At 37.9% G+C, this 15,982-nt stretch overlaps 1 pseudogene; it reads right to left on the reverse strand.

Moving 5' to 3' along the window:
* Positions 1 to 10,592: 10,592 nt before the first annotated feature.
* Positions 10,593 to 13,884, reverse strand: LOC116140626 (annotated as a pseudogene).
* Positions 13,885 to 15,982: the final 2,098 nt, after the last annotated feature.

The following is a 15,982-nucleotide window of genomic DNA, read 5'->3' on the forward strand; positions in this document are numbered from 1 at the left end:
TAGAGGTTGGCACATATAAATCTCCTCTTCTAAGTTACCATGCAGAAAGGCAGTGGTAACATCCATCTGTTCTAACTCTAGGTTATAATGGGCAACAATGGAGAGCATTAACCTAATGGTTTTATACTTGACTACAGGGGAAAAGACTTCATTGAAGTCTATTCCTTCACGTTGGGTGTAACCCTTAGCTACTAACCTGCTTGGTACCTCAGGGGCGTCAGTTAGCTAAAATTCCCTCTTTAATCTTGTACAACCATCTGCATTTGATTAGTTTTTTGTCCTGGGGTTTGGGAACCAACGACCAGGTTCTGTTTACCTCAAGTGACCTCATTTCCTCTTCCATTGCTTGCCTCCATTTTTCTCCCTTTCCTTAGAGTTCTTGCTTCTTCATATGAGTCTGGTTCGTGTTCTTTGAATCCCTGTTCCTGCAAGCAAAGCATGTATACATTTCAGCATAAGAAAACCTGGCGGGTCTTACCTCCCTCTATTCTATCTCTGGCAAGTTGATAGTGTTCTAATTGTGCATGTTGGGGCTCTGGGGCATCTGCTTCATTTTCTTCACTATCAGATCGAGGATCCTCTAGTCCTGGTTGGTTTTCAGGTGCTTGTTCTTCATTGGGTTGAGGTGGTTCAACCTGCTGATCCACACTCCACCTCAATGGTTGTACTCTCAGTTGTATCCTTGTAGGTTCAGGTGAGGTGTTGGTACCAGTGTTCTGTTCGTGGTTTTACAAGGGACACCCCTTCATTAAAGATCACATCCCTGGAAATAATGATTTTTACCCTGGTGAATTTCTATCCCAGAGTCTGTACCCTTTGTACCATCTGATACCAGAACACACACTTGTGTACTAGGCTTAACTTCCTCCCACTGTATGTGCATAGGCTGCACACCCAAATATTCTCAAATGGCTTAACCAGGCTTTCTTCCTGACCATACTTCTTCAGGATATTTAAAATTTATGACATGTAATGGGATCCTATTTATCAGATAGGCTGCAGTGGACAAGGCCTCTCCCTAGAAGTATTAGGTAACCCTGAAGTGAATAGCAAGCATCTGACTTTTTCCAGGAGTGTCCTATTCATCCTCTCAGCTACCCCATTGCTGAGGGGTTCTTCCACAGTTCTATGTCTTAGGATTCCTTGCTCACTATAAAACTTCAAATTCAGTGTTACAGTACTCTAATCCATTGTCAATCCTCAGGTTTTTACCTTTCTTTCTAGTTGGTTTTCCACTCTTGAAATTTAGACAGTGCCTGGTCCTTAGTTCTAAGGGTGTAAATCCACACTTTTCTGCTAAATCATCTACAATGACATAAGTAACTACTGCCCCCATGAGACCTCACTCTCTCAGGTCCCCATAAGTCTGAGTGTATGTTTCTACACAACCTTTGGCCAGGTGTATGCCTTTTGGGAAACTGACTGGTGGTGTTTTCCTAAATGCAGTTCTCACAGAATTCTAAGGTTGTAGCAGTGTCCTTTCCTACATGGCCTGGTTACTTAGGATATCTAGTCCCCTGACTCATATGTCCCATCCTGAGTGCCATTTTTCGGTTACTGACATATTTGGGGGGACAAGAGAAGAACTTAGGCAATCAGAATAATATTCTCCACATAGGATGTAAACCCATTTTTTTTTTCTCCTTTCAGGATTAGATTCTGGTTTCTATACACATTCAGCCACCCATTTTCGGCTCTGTAACAGCATCCCTCCTCATCTAGGTTCCTAAGGATATGAGTTCCTTTTGTTCTGGAATGTACCTAACATGGTAGCTTTATTAGTTTCCCACTACAGAGTCTAAGGGTTATACTACCTTTACCTTTGACCCTACAGGCATTGTTGTTCCCCATGAACACAGTCTCCCTATCATATTCCTCAAAGTCTTGAAACCAGTCCCTATTGGGGCTCATGTGGAAAGAGCACCCAAATCTAACACCCACTCTCTTGTATTATCAGAAACAGAGACAGTAGCACCTCTGTTTCTTCAGCTAAGTGTTTGATGAGGCTAGGTTACTCTCTGTGTTTCCCTGCTTTTTTTTCTTAAGCCATTCAAAGCAATCTTCTTCAGATGACCAGTTTTATTACAGAAAAAACAATTTTCTAGACTCTGCCTTATGCTTATTGTTCCATTTACCCTGTTTCTTGCTTTTGGACCCCTAGCTAGGTTGACTGCCTTTACCAGATTGAAAGGTATCTGGTTTTCCCCTAACAAACAGGTTACTCCCATTTCGTTTCTGGACCTTTAACTCAAGTTCTCTACCTTGACCAGCCACAATCAACACACTAGGGACGTACCGGAATACTGAAATGCATTCTTAACAACAAGATAATCCTCAGTAATGGAGTTTAACAGTATCATGGCTAGACTAGTCCCTCCTAGTTCTTGATTTGTGCCCTTTAAAATTAAGGTCATTTTTAGGAATTCATCTAGGTTCTCCTCTATTGTCTTGCTACTATCCATTTTATAAGAAAACAGAGCACCCTTGAGAAAAGCTAAGTTTGGTGCAGATTGGAAGTGCATACAAAGTTTCGAGTTTACCCCATAACCCTAGAGGGGTTTCGATTCCATCAACCTTCCTCAGTACACTGTCTGAGAGGTTCATCACGATCAGATTGAAGGCTGCTTCGTCAATCTCCTCCTTCTCCTTTAATTTCTCCTCGGGTCATTTCTTTTGATCCTTCTCCAGTGCAAGGCTGACTTTATTATGTGAAAGCAGAGCCTTCTTTTCTTCTTCCAACTCCCGAAATCGATCTTCCCATCGTATTGGGAGATATCCATACGTGTAGTGCTCATGGTATTATACAGACCGTGTGATACAGTCTAAGGTTTAAGTGGCGTTGTTACACTAGAAGTCGCCAATACTGCCAGGCAGTTTTTAAGGCGGTTACTGGTTTCCAACCTATATACCCTTAGACTAGACAATAACGAAGAAGAACACTACAGGTACAAACTCAAGCAATGACCAAGATTACTCTCCTCAACCAGTGTTTGTGATCTAATCTCTAAAATAACCTCAAGCCTCAGCAAGAATCAAAGTTCTAAGGCTCTAGACCTTTGGATTGAGAAACCCCTAATCTGAGAAACCCTAATTTTTTTTTTTTTCGAACAAACCCTAATTTTTCGAACAACCTAATCTATTGATTCGTCAAAATTAAACAATTTCTAAAACCTAGATACCCCCTAGACGATGGCTCTGACACCACTTTTATGCAATCAACCAAGATTCAACCACAAACAACCAAGAAAACAGAAAACACAAACAATCAACACCGATCTTTACCATGGTTCACTTGCCCTATTTGAGCAAGCTACATCCACGTTAACTTCAGAAAGGGAGTTCGCTGCACTATGATTATAGAACAACCAATTACAGTCACGATTACAAGATGACACCCCAAGAACCCAGATCAAACAACCTTTATTCAAACCCGTAATCTGCCCTAGATCCTTAACCTGGAAATCCCTATTACAAGAACACAGAAGTTCTTCCCTTGACGATTAACCCAAACCCCTCAAGAAACCCGTAGATTACAACTGAAATTAGACCCAAAGAAAGAACCCTAATCGCACAAAGAAAAAACGAAAGACGCTCTTAATTTTTCTGTTTTGATCTACTGTTAATAAGAAACCCTAACCTTTTATAGTGTTGACTGGAGGCTTGATCTCAGCCATTGGTTTTTCCTCTGAATCAACGGTCAAGATCATCTTGGAGCTGTCTCAAAACAACACCGTTCCATTAATCCTCATTACGACGCCGTTTCAGCATTCACTCACAACAACATATTTGTAGTTTCCGAATTTCCACAGGCTAATTGTAAATGTCTCAACTGGATATTACTTGCACCCTAAGCAGGTGATCCAAGGAAGTTCTCATAACAAGAAGTAGAATCATGGTTTAAAGAGGAATCTAAAAGACCAAGGAAGTTAAGTAATAATAGGGAATTGACTATAGCTTGGATCATTCAACTAGGAATTAGATCCCCATTCTCCTAAAAGACTCATTCTCCTCATCCTACCCGATTTCCTACTCCTCCAAAAGTATTCTCCTTTAGAGAAAAGAAGTAAGAAGAACTTCTACGAGTATCACGCAGAACCTAGACACACCAAGGTAGGTTGCTTTGACTTGAAGGTTTCATTGAGACTCAAATTAGGGTAGGAATTTTGTTTGACTTCATTGCGATAAAAAAACCAATAGAATATCGATCTATCCCCTACAACACCTGAAACCCATAGCGCCAAAGCTGAAGATGGATCATGCAGGTACCATATCTGGTGGCCCAACCCTCGCTAGAGACTCTAACCGTGGTAGGAAGAGCATGCAAAGGAGTTGGGGACCAACATATTGCATGGGTATCTCAACCAACCACCAAACACCAAACATGTTCATGTTTTTGATATGTCAAAACTAATCAGAAAGTTGATTGAAAACTAACAACATGCAAAGGTATGAGAAGAGTCATAACCAAAACAAAATGCAGTTTTTCCAAATGGTATGACTTGCTAGAAGAAGAATGACTGTTCCTAGTTTTAAGCACTACCTAGATAAATACTCCACACAAAACGACCTCATTCCAGGAGATCGTTCATGCTTCTTCCAAAATCATGTCAAGTCGCTCCAAGTGGCACAACCAAGATGCATGACCGTTCCAACCAGTCAAAGTCATAGATGTTCGAATTCAAATGATCATTTTACAAGTTTTAAAGATCAATATCGAAGATCAAATTTGAAGTACAAGTGCTACAACCAAAACGACCACACTATATGACCGTTCCTAACTATAAGTATTTTTGTCAAATTATGAATTCAGTGTGTACACACTGATTTTTGATGTCGTAACATCTCTTTGTTAATGCACATCGTTTTTTTTTTTTTTTTTTTTTTTTTTTTTTTTTTTTCACCAACTCGTTGTCCATGTGATGACACTTTCACAACCAGATATTTATTTACACATGTTGCTTTTTATTAGTTGCTAGGATTTATTCCTTCTGGTTCACATTGTTCTTGCCGATTCAACCCCGGGTCAATCCGGTCCAATGTCTAAAACAGGTTTTAGTCATTCAATGGACTAGATTAGGGATTAGTTTCTGGCCGGACCGGTCAGTCTAGTATGGGTTTTAAAACCATAACTAGAATTTGATCTTAAAGATTGTAGATTGCTTTTTGTTGTGATTGGTCCTATTTATGAAGTGACTTCGTGTGAATTGGAAGTGTGATGGGGTTACAAACCATGATAATATTGTCGTTGGGGTGACATGCAATGACTTAAATTTTTTTCTCCTTTCTTATTTGTTGTATGGGTTTTTTTTTTGGTCTTTTTACAAATTATTCTTTGTCAAACAACATGTGGATCAAATATTTGTTGACTTCAAGGACTATGTTGCTATTATTTGGAAAGATTGTTCTTGAAAAGATTTTTTTCTTAAGAAATAAGAAATGTTTGAATAATTTGGTCTTTATGTTAGTTTTAGTAGTCAATAACAATGTTTTAAAACCCAGCCCGGCCCGGCCGGTTCAACTGAGACCCGGGCACTGAGCCGGGCCGAATTGGAATAAAACCCGGATAATTGAATTCACCCGGTATGACCCACAGTTGGACCGGAGATACTGTAGCAACTCGCCGGTCCAACCGGTTTTGGAAAAAAACCGGGTCAACTCTAACCCCCTCCTAAATGTGATTTTTTTTTACATTTTTCCTCAGTTTTTGATTCTTTCAAACCCTAACCCATATTTGCCCTCTTCCATTAGTCTATTTCTTAATTTCTTCATCAATTTTTTCGTTTCATCTCTTAATTTTTTCATTTCCACTTCAACGGCAGCTTTGTTTCATCTTTGTTATCTTCATTTCATCTCATCTTCGGCAGCAATTACTTTTAGGATTGATTCTCTCTCCCATAGAAGATGATTGTTCAAGTCAAACAAACAACACACATCAAAATAAAAAAACACAAGAACAAGAAAAAGAGCAAATACCCAGATAAGAAAGCATGAAAAAGGAGAAGAAAAAGACTTACTTGGGCGATGAAGAGAGAGAGGAAGGAAGGGGGGGAGGTAGATGCAAAGTGGAGGGAGGTGGAAATGGCGTTACTGTGAGAGTCTTGTCATCTCTCTGTCTCTCTCTCTCTCTTTGTTTTTTGGGGTGTTGTGGAAGTGTGCAGGATTTTTTTCTTCTTACTTTTTTTTTTTTTTTCTTTGTGAGCTTTTGGGAAATAAAAAAATTTGGGTGTCATCATGCTGACACGTGGAAGTGTGTAGAGAAAGCTAGCCTTTTTTTGTCTTTGAGTTTTTTGAGAAATTTTTTTTTTGGGTGTCATCATGATGACATCACCGTTAAACCAACTGGTTAAACCGGTCGACTCGGGACCCGGTCACTTTGCCGGGTTTCACCCTGAGTCGGTTTTTAAAACATTGGTCAATAATAAAGATGCATATTAGAATATAGTTTTTGTCATTAAGGTCAATTTTACCAATTTCTCTAATTTATAAAACCTTAATCTAAGGTAAAAGACTTTAATTCTAGGAAAATTAGGTAAGCTGGACTCATTTGGGGGTGCCATTGAAAAATAACCGATCCCCAAATGTATCCTCCGTATTGACCTTCTAGCGTGAAAACACACTAAGACCTTCATCTTCATTTCTAGTTGCTTTTTCCATTGTTTTAAAAACCGAACCAGAGAGCAACCCGCTCTACTGGCCGGGTCATGGTTCAACCGGTCCAACCAGTTGGACCGTCGGTTGGACCGATGACGTCATTACACTTAACTGAATTGTCATTTGAAGAGTACATGTATTTCCTTTTGTGTCAATTAATTTACAAGGATTTCAATTTTAAGCCCCAAAGCCCTTAGAGTTCGAATCATATTGGCTGTAAATACAAAATATTAATCAAAAATAAAATTAGACAATTTTGAACTTAACTGAATTGTCATTCAGGCAAAAATATTTGTCAACTCATCAATTTCCAAGAAGTTGATTTTCTTTTCGTTTATAATAGCAATTAGATATAATATTTCAACAAAACTTAACTGGACATATAAGATACTAATCAAAATCAGATAAGAGAATTCAACTTTTATTGTAATTTCGTTTGAATAAAACTATCTATCAACCCATCAATTTAGAGTAGGAAATTGATTTTCTTTTGCTTTATAGAGTTGAAATCTTCTACTGCAGGTGATTCAGAAGGTGTGGTGCCAAAAAAGAGTGATAAGCCACTCAGTAACAATTTCTTGAATCATCGGAATCAAGTCAAGTTGTATTCTTGCTATGTCATCACTCATCATGCAACATACTGTCCTCATAAGTCCTTATTCCATCCACAAACATACAATAGAAGTAAAACATAAACGTTCAAGTAAGACGTGTTTATAACCTGGAAATACAAATACATAATCTGGAAATACATGCACATACAATAAGTACTTAGCAACAAACATACCAGAAAATCAGTTGATAGTTGTACATAAAATAACTCAGTAAAGTTTGCAACGAAATCAATATTGAAATTGGATCGAGGAATGGCGTGTTTATAATCTGGATCGAGGAATGGAGCTGTTGTCAACAAATGGAGCTGTCGTCGTTGATTTCTGGCGAGGGAGGAAGACGTCGTCGATTTCTGGTGAGGGAGGAAGACGTCGTCGTCGATTTCAGAGAGTTCAGTTGCGATTTCAGACTTTGGTGAGTGGAGTTGATTGCGATTTGAGTGGGATTTCAGAGAGAAATTTTCGTAGAGAACGGAGAAGAAGCTGAGAAATTTTCGCAGAGAAGAGAAGAAGCTAAGAAATTTTCACAGAGAATTAGAGAAACCAAGACTGAGAAGAAGCTGAGAAACAGAGAAAGGGTTGCGATTGCGTATTAGGGATTTAGGGGTTTTAAAATTTCGACTGGTTTTTTTGCCGGTCCTATTAGACCGGCGGTTCATTGAGTTTATCCGATTTTCAAACGGTTTAATGCACTATAGCGGTTTTGGGGTTGACTTGAACCAGACACGTGATTGGCTCCCGATCCAATCGGTTGGATCGATTGATCCAGTCCGGCTTTTAAAACAATGGCTCTCTTGTCTTTCTCACAACTAAAACCCGTCTACAAGATTTACCAAGTATTGCTCATGTTGGAACTTATATTGATTTAGGTTAAAATACTTAAGATACTGTTTAGTATAAAACATTATACTATATAATATTGTGTCAAACATAGTAGTACTATATTAATTTATCTTTAATTTTTCAGTTAAATTTTCAATACGAATTCTTTAAAATTTAATAATTAATTTAAAAATAACAGTTAAACATATAGACCTCAAGTTTGATGTAATAAAAAATCCCTCTATTAAAACTTATACTACGAAGATTTAATCAAAATTTACCTAATTTCCCTTAACATAATTTTTGTTATTTCAAAGTTCCTTGATTAATTATAACTCAAAGGAAAAATGTCATTAACTCTGTAAATAATTATAACATAACTCGAAAATTCATGTTTTCAGGATGCTCCAATTTAACTGAAGGCATTTGCCTAGCATGCTTTCGCTTTACTTTTATCACAACGCTGGAAACAAAAACTACTTGCGCTGACAACACTCTCTCCTGAATAGACTACACATTGTCCTCTTCTCGACATCTATATAAGAATACAATTATGACTAAAATATTGACAACAAATAGCAGCTCAGAACGTGCTCACATACCAAGAAAATGTAATCCACAATATAGCCCTCCAAACTTTGGTAATACTTTCATCTCTTCACATTTATTCCCGAGTATGTCTTCTTGTATTGCTGTCAATTGCCACCCATTACCTGCCATTGCATGTGAAAACCATAATTTTGGCACACAAACTACCCCCCCGCCACACAATGAACTATTCAACAAGGAGACTCGCATCTATATGAAACATGAAAACATACCACACGTTGCCCATTCACTCCAGCTTACTAAAAACCATATATTGATCATTCAACATTAAAATTCGTTTGCACTGAAAATATACTACTTGATGAAAGCTGAATCTTAACATGACAATGAATGCGACATGAGAAATTCAACAAATTTGCTTCTTTCCTCTACATTTGTTCTTTCTTTCCTCTTAAATTTGTGCATGGGGAAGAGGGGATCAGGAGGCTGTCAGGGGAGACTGCCAGGTTTGCATTCCTCCCATAGTTTTGGTAGAGGGCTACTGTGAGACCCTTAAGGATGCCAAGGGTATGACAAGCGTGTGGCTTTCATCCTTAGCCACAGCCTTGCCAGACAATAAATGGTTATATACTAAATAGTATGGGCGAGATCGGCATGGGGTGCTTGAGCTTGAGACCCAAGCACTCACCGATGAGATGGCTAGCGGGCACTTGTAAGCTTGAACATTGCGTGCAGGCATGTATCAAAATGGGCATGGGGCGCCCATGGGCAGGTCAGCAAGCACACGAGCTGGGACTTGTGCAAACAGGCAAGGCGAGCAGCAAGTGTTCGGGTAAACGCATAAGCAGACAACAATGTGCATGGGGTGCATGTGGACATGCGCTAGATGATGGATGCTCAAACAAGGCTGCATGGTTGCTGGACAAAGGTCGTGGGACGGTTTTATTTTGTCTAGATAGACTTGTATGTGAGCAAAAACTGCTTGATAACTGCTAGATAGCGGTGTAACTGTTGTTGTAACTGCTATGCCAACATGTATATAGGCAGCAGGTTGTATAATTAAGAGAGAGAGAGAGGGCAAGGGATATGTGTGTGTATTTTCCTTTGTTGTAACTTGGTTGCTTAATCTGTGATTGGGATCAGATTGTAATCAGTGGGAAACACTGTGAGGGTGCTTAAGTTCCTTGTATTCGGAATCTATATATAAGGTTGGGTTTTCCCGTATATTCTATGTATAACAATTTCATTAGCCTCTCTTGTTTATTGTGTTGTAATCTGTACAGGGATACGCACACTTGAAGAAGGCTAACAAGTGCTAGGCGTGCTTGTGCCAAACAGTGCCTAGAAGGGAGTTTAGGCCCTGTGACAGCTACCATGTTCAATGCAACCAAAGCAACTTTTACGTTTTAATCTCAATTGTTAAAATTCCCACTAATTTCAATCATATATGCAACAAATCTAAAATATAGCATAATTCAAACATACAAAAGCAGCTGTCAGGCAATATCAAATGAAGAAGTCTGATATATTCAGAATCAAAAGGAAGCAAATACATATGGGTCCAATGTTTCTACAGAAAAGTAAAGGGGAAGAAAAGGCTTACCTGAAGTTAGGATGAATTTCGCCACTATTCTGGTTATCATCGTTCTGTTTTTTTCCAAAGCTTCCAAAAGGATTAGAATCTGAATTGCCATAACCTCCACCAGTCCAGCTTGATTGATTTCCACCAAAGTTCCCAATCCACCTGAACGATCTGACCCATTGAACTCCCCAAATCCACCCGAACGACTAGATCCAGGACCACTAAAGTTTCCAGGTCGATTTGTATAAGAACCAAAGCGGCCAGAGCTAGAGCCACCATAATCACCACCTTGACAAAACGGCCAGATCCAACTTCTGTGCCTCCAGAGAGCGCCCAAACCCAGAATCCCCCATGCCACTGGAGCGGCCAAAACCCTATCACCATAACGACGATCTCTCATACCCCCATAGCTCCCAGGTCGGCCACCATGTTGCTAAGCATGTCTCCAATTCCTCCCTCAACGCAATTCTTGGAGCTGTAAAATTAAAAGTAATCAGACTATTAGTCCTTTAAACTATTGTCCTTTTTTATTCAAATTGACAAGTAATCAAAGAGAGACAATAAAATTAATCAACAGAGAGACAAGACGGGTTACAGTCTAACAAGTTTGTACTTCAGCACTAGATTATATGGCTATTCACAAGTATAATTATCAAAAGTATCTAGTATCTATACACATCGCTGATTTTATTAGTCTATTCAATTTACACCTACAAATATACCATGCCAGGCCTAGAATTTCAAATTTAACAAATCAATGTCCCTTAATCAAATTAAAATTCTAACAATACAAAGAACTTCAATACAAAAAGTATTTTCATGCAAGTGGAACGGGATTTAACCTCAGTAAATCTGCATCCAACGTCTTGTTCAATAGTCCTGACAGCCCTGGTCTGCTCTTTGAGTACATAAGAATTGCACTTCCCTTCTTCCCAGCACGGCCAGTTCGTCCTGTTCGGTGAACAAAGTTTTCTGAACTGTTTGGAAGCTCATAATGTATTACCTAATAAAATTTAAAAAAAAAAAAAGAAGCGGTGAAAAGTGAACTCTAGAATATGTAGAGAGAACAATGATAGCAGTTTCTCAATTAGAATGAAGCAACAATTTAACATAAAAACTAAAAATAAAAAATTACTCGAAATAATATAATGTGGAGACAAATAAAACTTCGTTCACTAGTTATCACGCAAATCTCACAAAACATAATAGTTGCACACCTTTAGATCAGCAGAACCATATCACTATCAACAATGAAACAGGTAGACGATAATTTCTCATTAAATTGGAAAAGTTGGCTCCAGAAATGATTAACCTAAGCAATGTCATAATATTAATGATCCAGAACATTATCAGGAATCAAAGAGAACTGGTACCTGATAAAGAGGTTAACGTGATATGATACAATAAATTATGGGAGAAAAAAAAACAAAAAAGAAGTACACAAATATATGGCATACACATACGTTAGATATAGATCAGCATAATATATAACTTCACATAAGGTGACCATTAAACATGAAAAAATCACACTTCAGCTTTTTGAAGAATAAGGACATATGCATCAGAAAACACACAATAGTGACTAAGATGGCAACAAATTATCAAAAAACTGGTTAAAAACAGGATAATGGTATAGAACTGACAGGTCAACATTAGGTACATCAAGACCACGTGCAGCAACATCAGTAGCAACCAGTATATTGAAATGCCCATCTCGGAAGCCTAGAGGGTCCTTTCCCTCTGACTTTGTGAGATATCCCCATGTAAGGCTCACATTTATAGCTTCTTCCCATAGCATAGGCCAAACGGTCGGCATCACGTTTTGTCTGAGTGAAAACAATGCATTTCCTCCTTTAGCATGTTCCTATAACACAATATCTGATTGTGAGAAGGAGAAGAAGTTTCAAATCGAAATTAATCACAAAATACCCCCACACGATACAACTTTAGCATCAAACTGAAATAGCAAACAAGAATAAGATCTAGATTCATACTGTTATGAGAGGACCAACAATTGAGGCTTTTGCATACATCTCTGATGCAATGATAGAGGGAAATTCCATCAGCCAATTTCTGATCAGATTCTCCAACCTGGTGTAAGAATAAAACATTAAAGGCATTGAAATTACAGGATCAGACAACATAACTCTATTTCAGGAAGCCAACTGTAGTATCATCTCACCCTTTTTCAAATACATGTCCACAAACACACCAAATAGAAGAATAACTAATTCTATCCCAACAAGAATTTCATAAACTAAGCAAAATCCAATAAATAAATTAAATCTTCACACTTACAAGATCGATAGTTAAAGGATTTTTAAGGTACTTATGTGAGGTTTCTAATCCAAGGTGGCATTGTTGCAGAGAACATCATACTTTGCCGCTCTGTGGTAACTTGTCCAGATGGTTTCACGGCTTCCGCAAGCCAACGCTAAGCATCTGATCAGCTTCATCAAGAACAACAACTGAACCTCTGCCAAGTTGAGAGCACCTCGCTTGATCAATCAATAATGCGACCAGGTGTCCCGACAGCGACATCCAACACCATAATCAAGAGCCCGCATTTGACTGGATATAGGAGTACCCCCATAGACACAAATGGTCCAATCCAGGAGCAGACTCCTGAAATTCCTTGTCTACTTGCTTTGCAAGTTCTCTTGTAGGCGCCAAAACCAACACAGAGTATCCTTCCTCGTCTGCATATCACAGTCAGCAAACAATTAAACCATAATAATATTTATCAATATTTATACTTTTATATATACAGATTTTTTTTTTTTTTTTTTTTTTTTTTTTTCCAAATCCAGAATTCCAGGGAACTTCCTAGCTGGAGCCCCCAAACCAAGGCCATGCAGTTGCCCATAGCGGCTCGAATCCCAGACCTTGTCGGAGCAATCCACAGGCCTGAAAATCCAGCAAGCCCTCATGGGTGTATATATATATATATATATATATATATATATATATAGAGAGAGAGAGAAGAGAGAGAGAGAGAGGTTAATGAGCAGTTTTCGTACAATGATAAGTTTCTAACAACAAAAGAGTCACCATGAAATTAAAAAAATATTTATTAGAAGAGAACAAACCCATGTTTAGCATTGAATTGAATGATCTTATCAAGAATTGGAATCCCAAAAGCGAGGGTTTTGCCCGTCCCCGTTCTGGCTCGACCAATCATGTCGCGACCCTGCATTGCTGGTTCCAAGACGGCTTTTTGTATGGGAAACAGCTTCGATATTCCTTTACGGCTCAAAGCACTTACAATTTCTGGAGAAATGCCTAGCTTTGATATCTCAAGTCCATCATCTTTATTATCTTCCACCGCATACTCGTCCACAGCAGACTCAGCATGCCACGCCCTACCCGCCTTAAAATCCAACGGCCCAGATTTCACATGGAAATCTAAGCCCCTATCCCTCCTAGCCAAAAACCCCATAGTTCCAACATCACGGGGAACAACGGCGCCGTTTTGTGAAGGCAAGGGATGGTTGTTGTACAATACGTTTTCGGTGGAGCTCAAGGCGGCGGTGAGAGCCCGCTTTGGGGCAAGATATGATGATGATCTTCGAAGTATTATGCTCATCATTTTTTTTTTTTTCCTGTGTTGAGAGAAATGAGAAGAGGTTTAGGGTTTTAGAAGTGGGTGTGAGGCGGACAGAAGGAAAGAGAAACGAGAAAGGGTTTAGGAGAAAAGGTAAAGGTCGGTCCCAGATATTTATGGAGTTTGCATCACCTGTGGTCGTTATTATTTTGATTATCGTAAAACTTTCAAATATTACATTATTTCTATCCATATTCTCAATCCAATTCCTGAAATATTGTTTGGTACATTATTTAAGAAATATTAATATATTTTTTTAATTACTTTTAGACCTCTTGAGTTTATTAATTTCTTAATACCTCTAGGAAAAAAGTTTAAAAATTAACAAAAACACCCCCATTCACCTATACTTGCCAGATTCCGACAACCACCTCGGTGGTAGCCAGAATCTGTAACAACGGTGAATTAACGATCGGAACTGGCCATCGCAAAGAAATGACCATAATTGGTCATATCTTTGGCCGTCGTTGACAGCTAAATCTGAACTTTTGTCGCCGTTGACGGCCAGATCTGATCGTAGATCTGGTCTTTTCTTACCAGATTCGTGGTGGATCTGGTCGAAAAATGCCATATCGACGCCCTACTCGTCAGATCCGATCGATTTACTTCGTAACGCCATTTTTCAGCCAAATTTCGACGATGGTTGTCAGAATCTGGCACTGTAGTGAGTGGGGATATTTTTGTTATTTTACAAAATTTGTATATATTAGGATGTTTAGTTAAATTAGCAAACTTAGGGGATTTTTTTATAAATTTTTAAATTTTACTTTGTAATGCTCCTCTATTTAACTACCCAATATTACTCCTAAAATCATATCCAAATAATAAAACAAACGGACCCAAAATTGGCCGTACGATCAGATTCACATACTAAATATGCATTGTATAGTCAAGGAAGGTTACACGAAACCTGTTGCATAGGCCTGGAGGTCAACATAATGTACAGCGTAGCACTGCCTTCGATTATCTACACATTTTTATAGATATTTTTATTTTATTATATCTAAATGTTAAAATATATATATATATATATATATATATATTAATTTGTGTAGTTTACAAACAGATGTTTTAAGATATTAGAATAAAATTTTAGTAATATCTAATATGTACCATATAATATGAATTTCTACTTTGATGCGTAGGGAAGTGATTTCTCAAGTTGTAACCATATATAAAATTACCATAAAGGACTTCTATCTTAAAAGTTTCCTTTCTCGAAATTCTATGAAGTTGTTGGCAGTAAGGTGGAAAAGTAGCCCAACCCGCCACAAGTTAGTGCAAATTAGGCCTGGCCCGCGCTCTTTGTTCAAAAGGGTCAACCCAATCCGGGCCACCAAGTACCAACCCTAATCCGATTGGTTTTTATGCCCGGCCCAACAAAAAATTATTTTTTTATTTTTTTTCTTTTATGTAATTTCTTTTAGATAACTTTTCAAATATCGATTCAATTAAATTAATTTTTTTAGCTAACATTTCAAATATTAATTCAATTTTAATACAATTAAATTGTAATATAAGAATAATTAGATTTATTCATTTATCAAAAAATAAAATAAGAAATTACAACAATTATTGCCTCATCAAAAACCTTACCAAGAAAAACCCAATTAGAACAAAAACTTAATAAGAAAAAAAGAGTGTAATGATTGACAGTTAATTTACAAATTACAATATTATTTTTACTTGTACTTTGCTAAGGTAGAAGAGAACCGAGCTAACTAGACTAGATATCTAGACCTCTAAATCAATGGAAAGAAGTGGTATGGCCCTTTTATTCCTATATACTTGTCGTCAAGTGACCTAGGAGGAGAGATATCTCCTTACATATCCAGTCTCACATCGTTACAGATTCTGTAAGTATTTAAATCTCATTTGGAGCTGTTAGTTGTCAACCTACTAATGATTGGAATTTGGAACCAGTTAAATAAGCCTAACATTTCAATTACTATTTCACGGACTTATCAACTAAAAGTTTGATTGGACCGGTGCCTGATTTTCTATCACAACTATAATTTTTTACCAAGCTGTAAGTTATTTAGGGTGTGTTTGTTTCCCTATTTTTACCCTATCATATTCCTATCTTTTCCAAAATACACATTTGTTTCCCTATTTTGAAAATACTATTATATTTTATTCAATTCTTTTTAAACCCCCTAAGTT

The sequence above is a fragment of the Pistacia vera genome, unplaced genomic scaffold (assembly GCF_008641045.1).
Source record: "Pistacia vera cultivar Batoury unplaced genomic scaffold, PisVer_v2 Contig374, whole genome shotgun sequence".
Taxonomy (NCBI): Eukaryota; Viridiplantae; Streptophyta; class Magnoliopsida; order Sapindales; family Anacardiaceae; genus Pistacia; species Pistacia vera.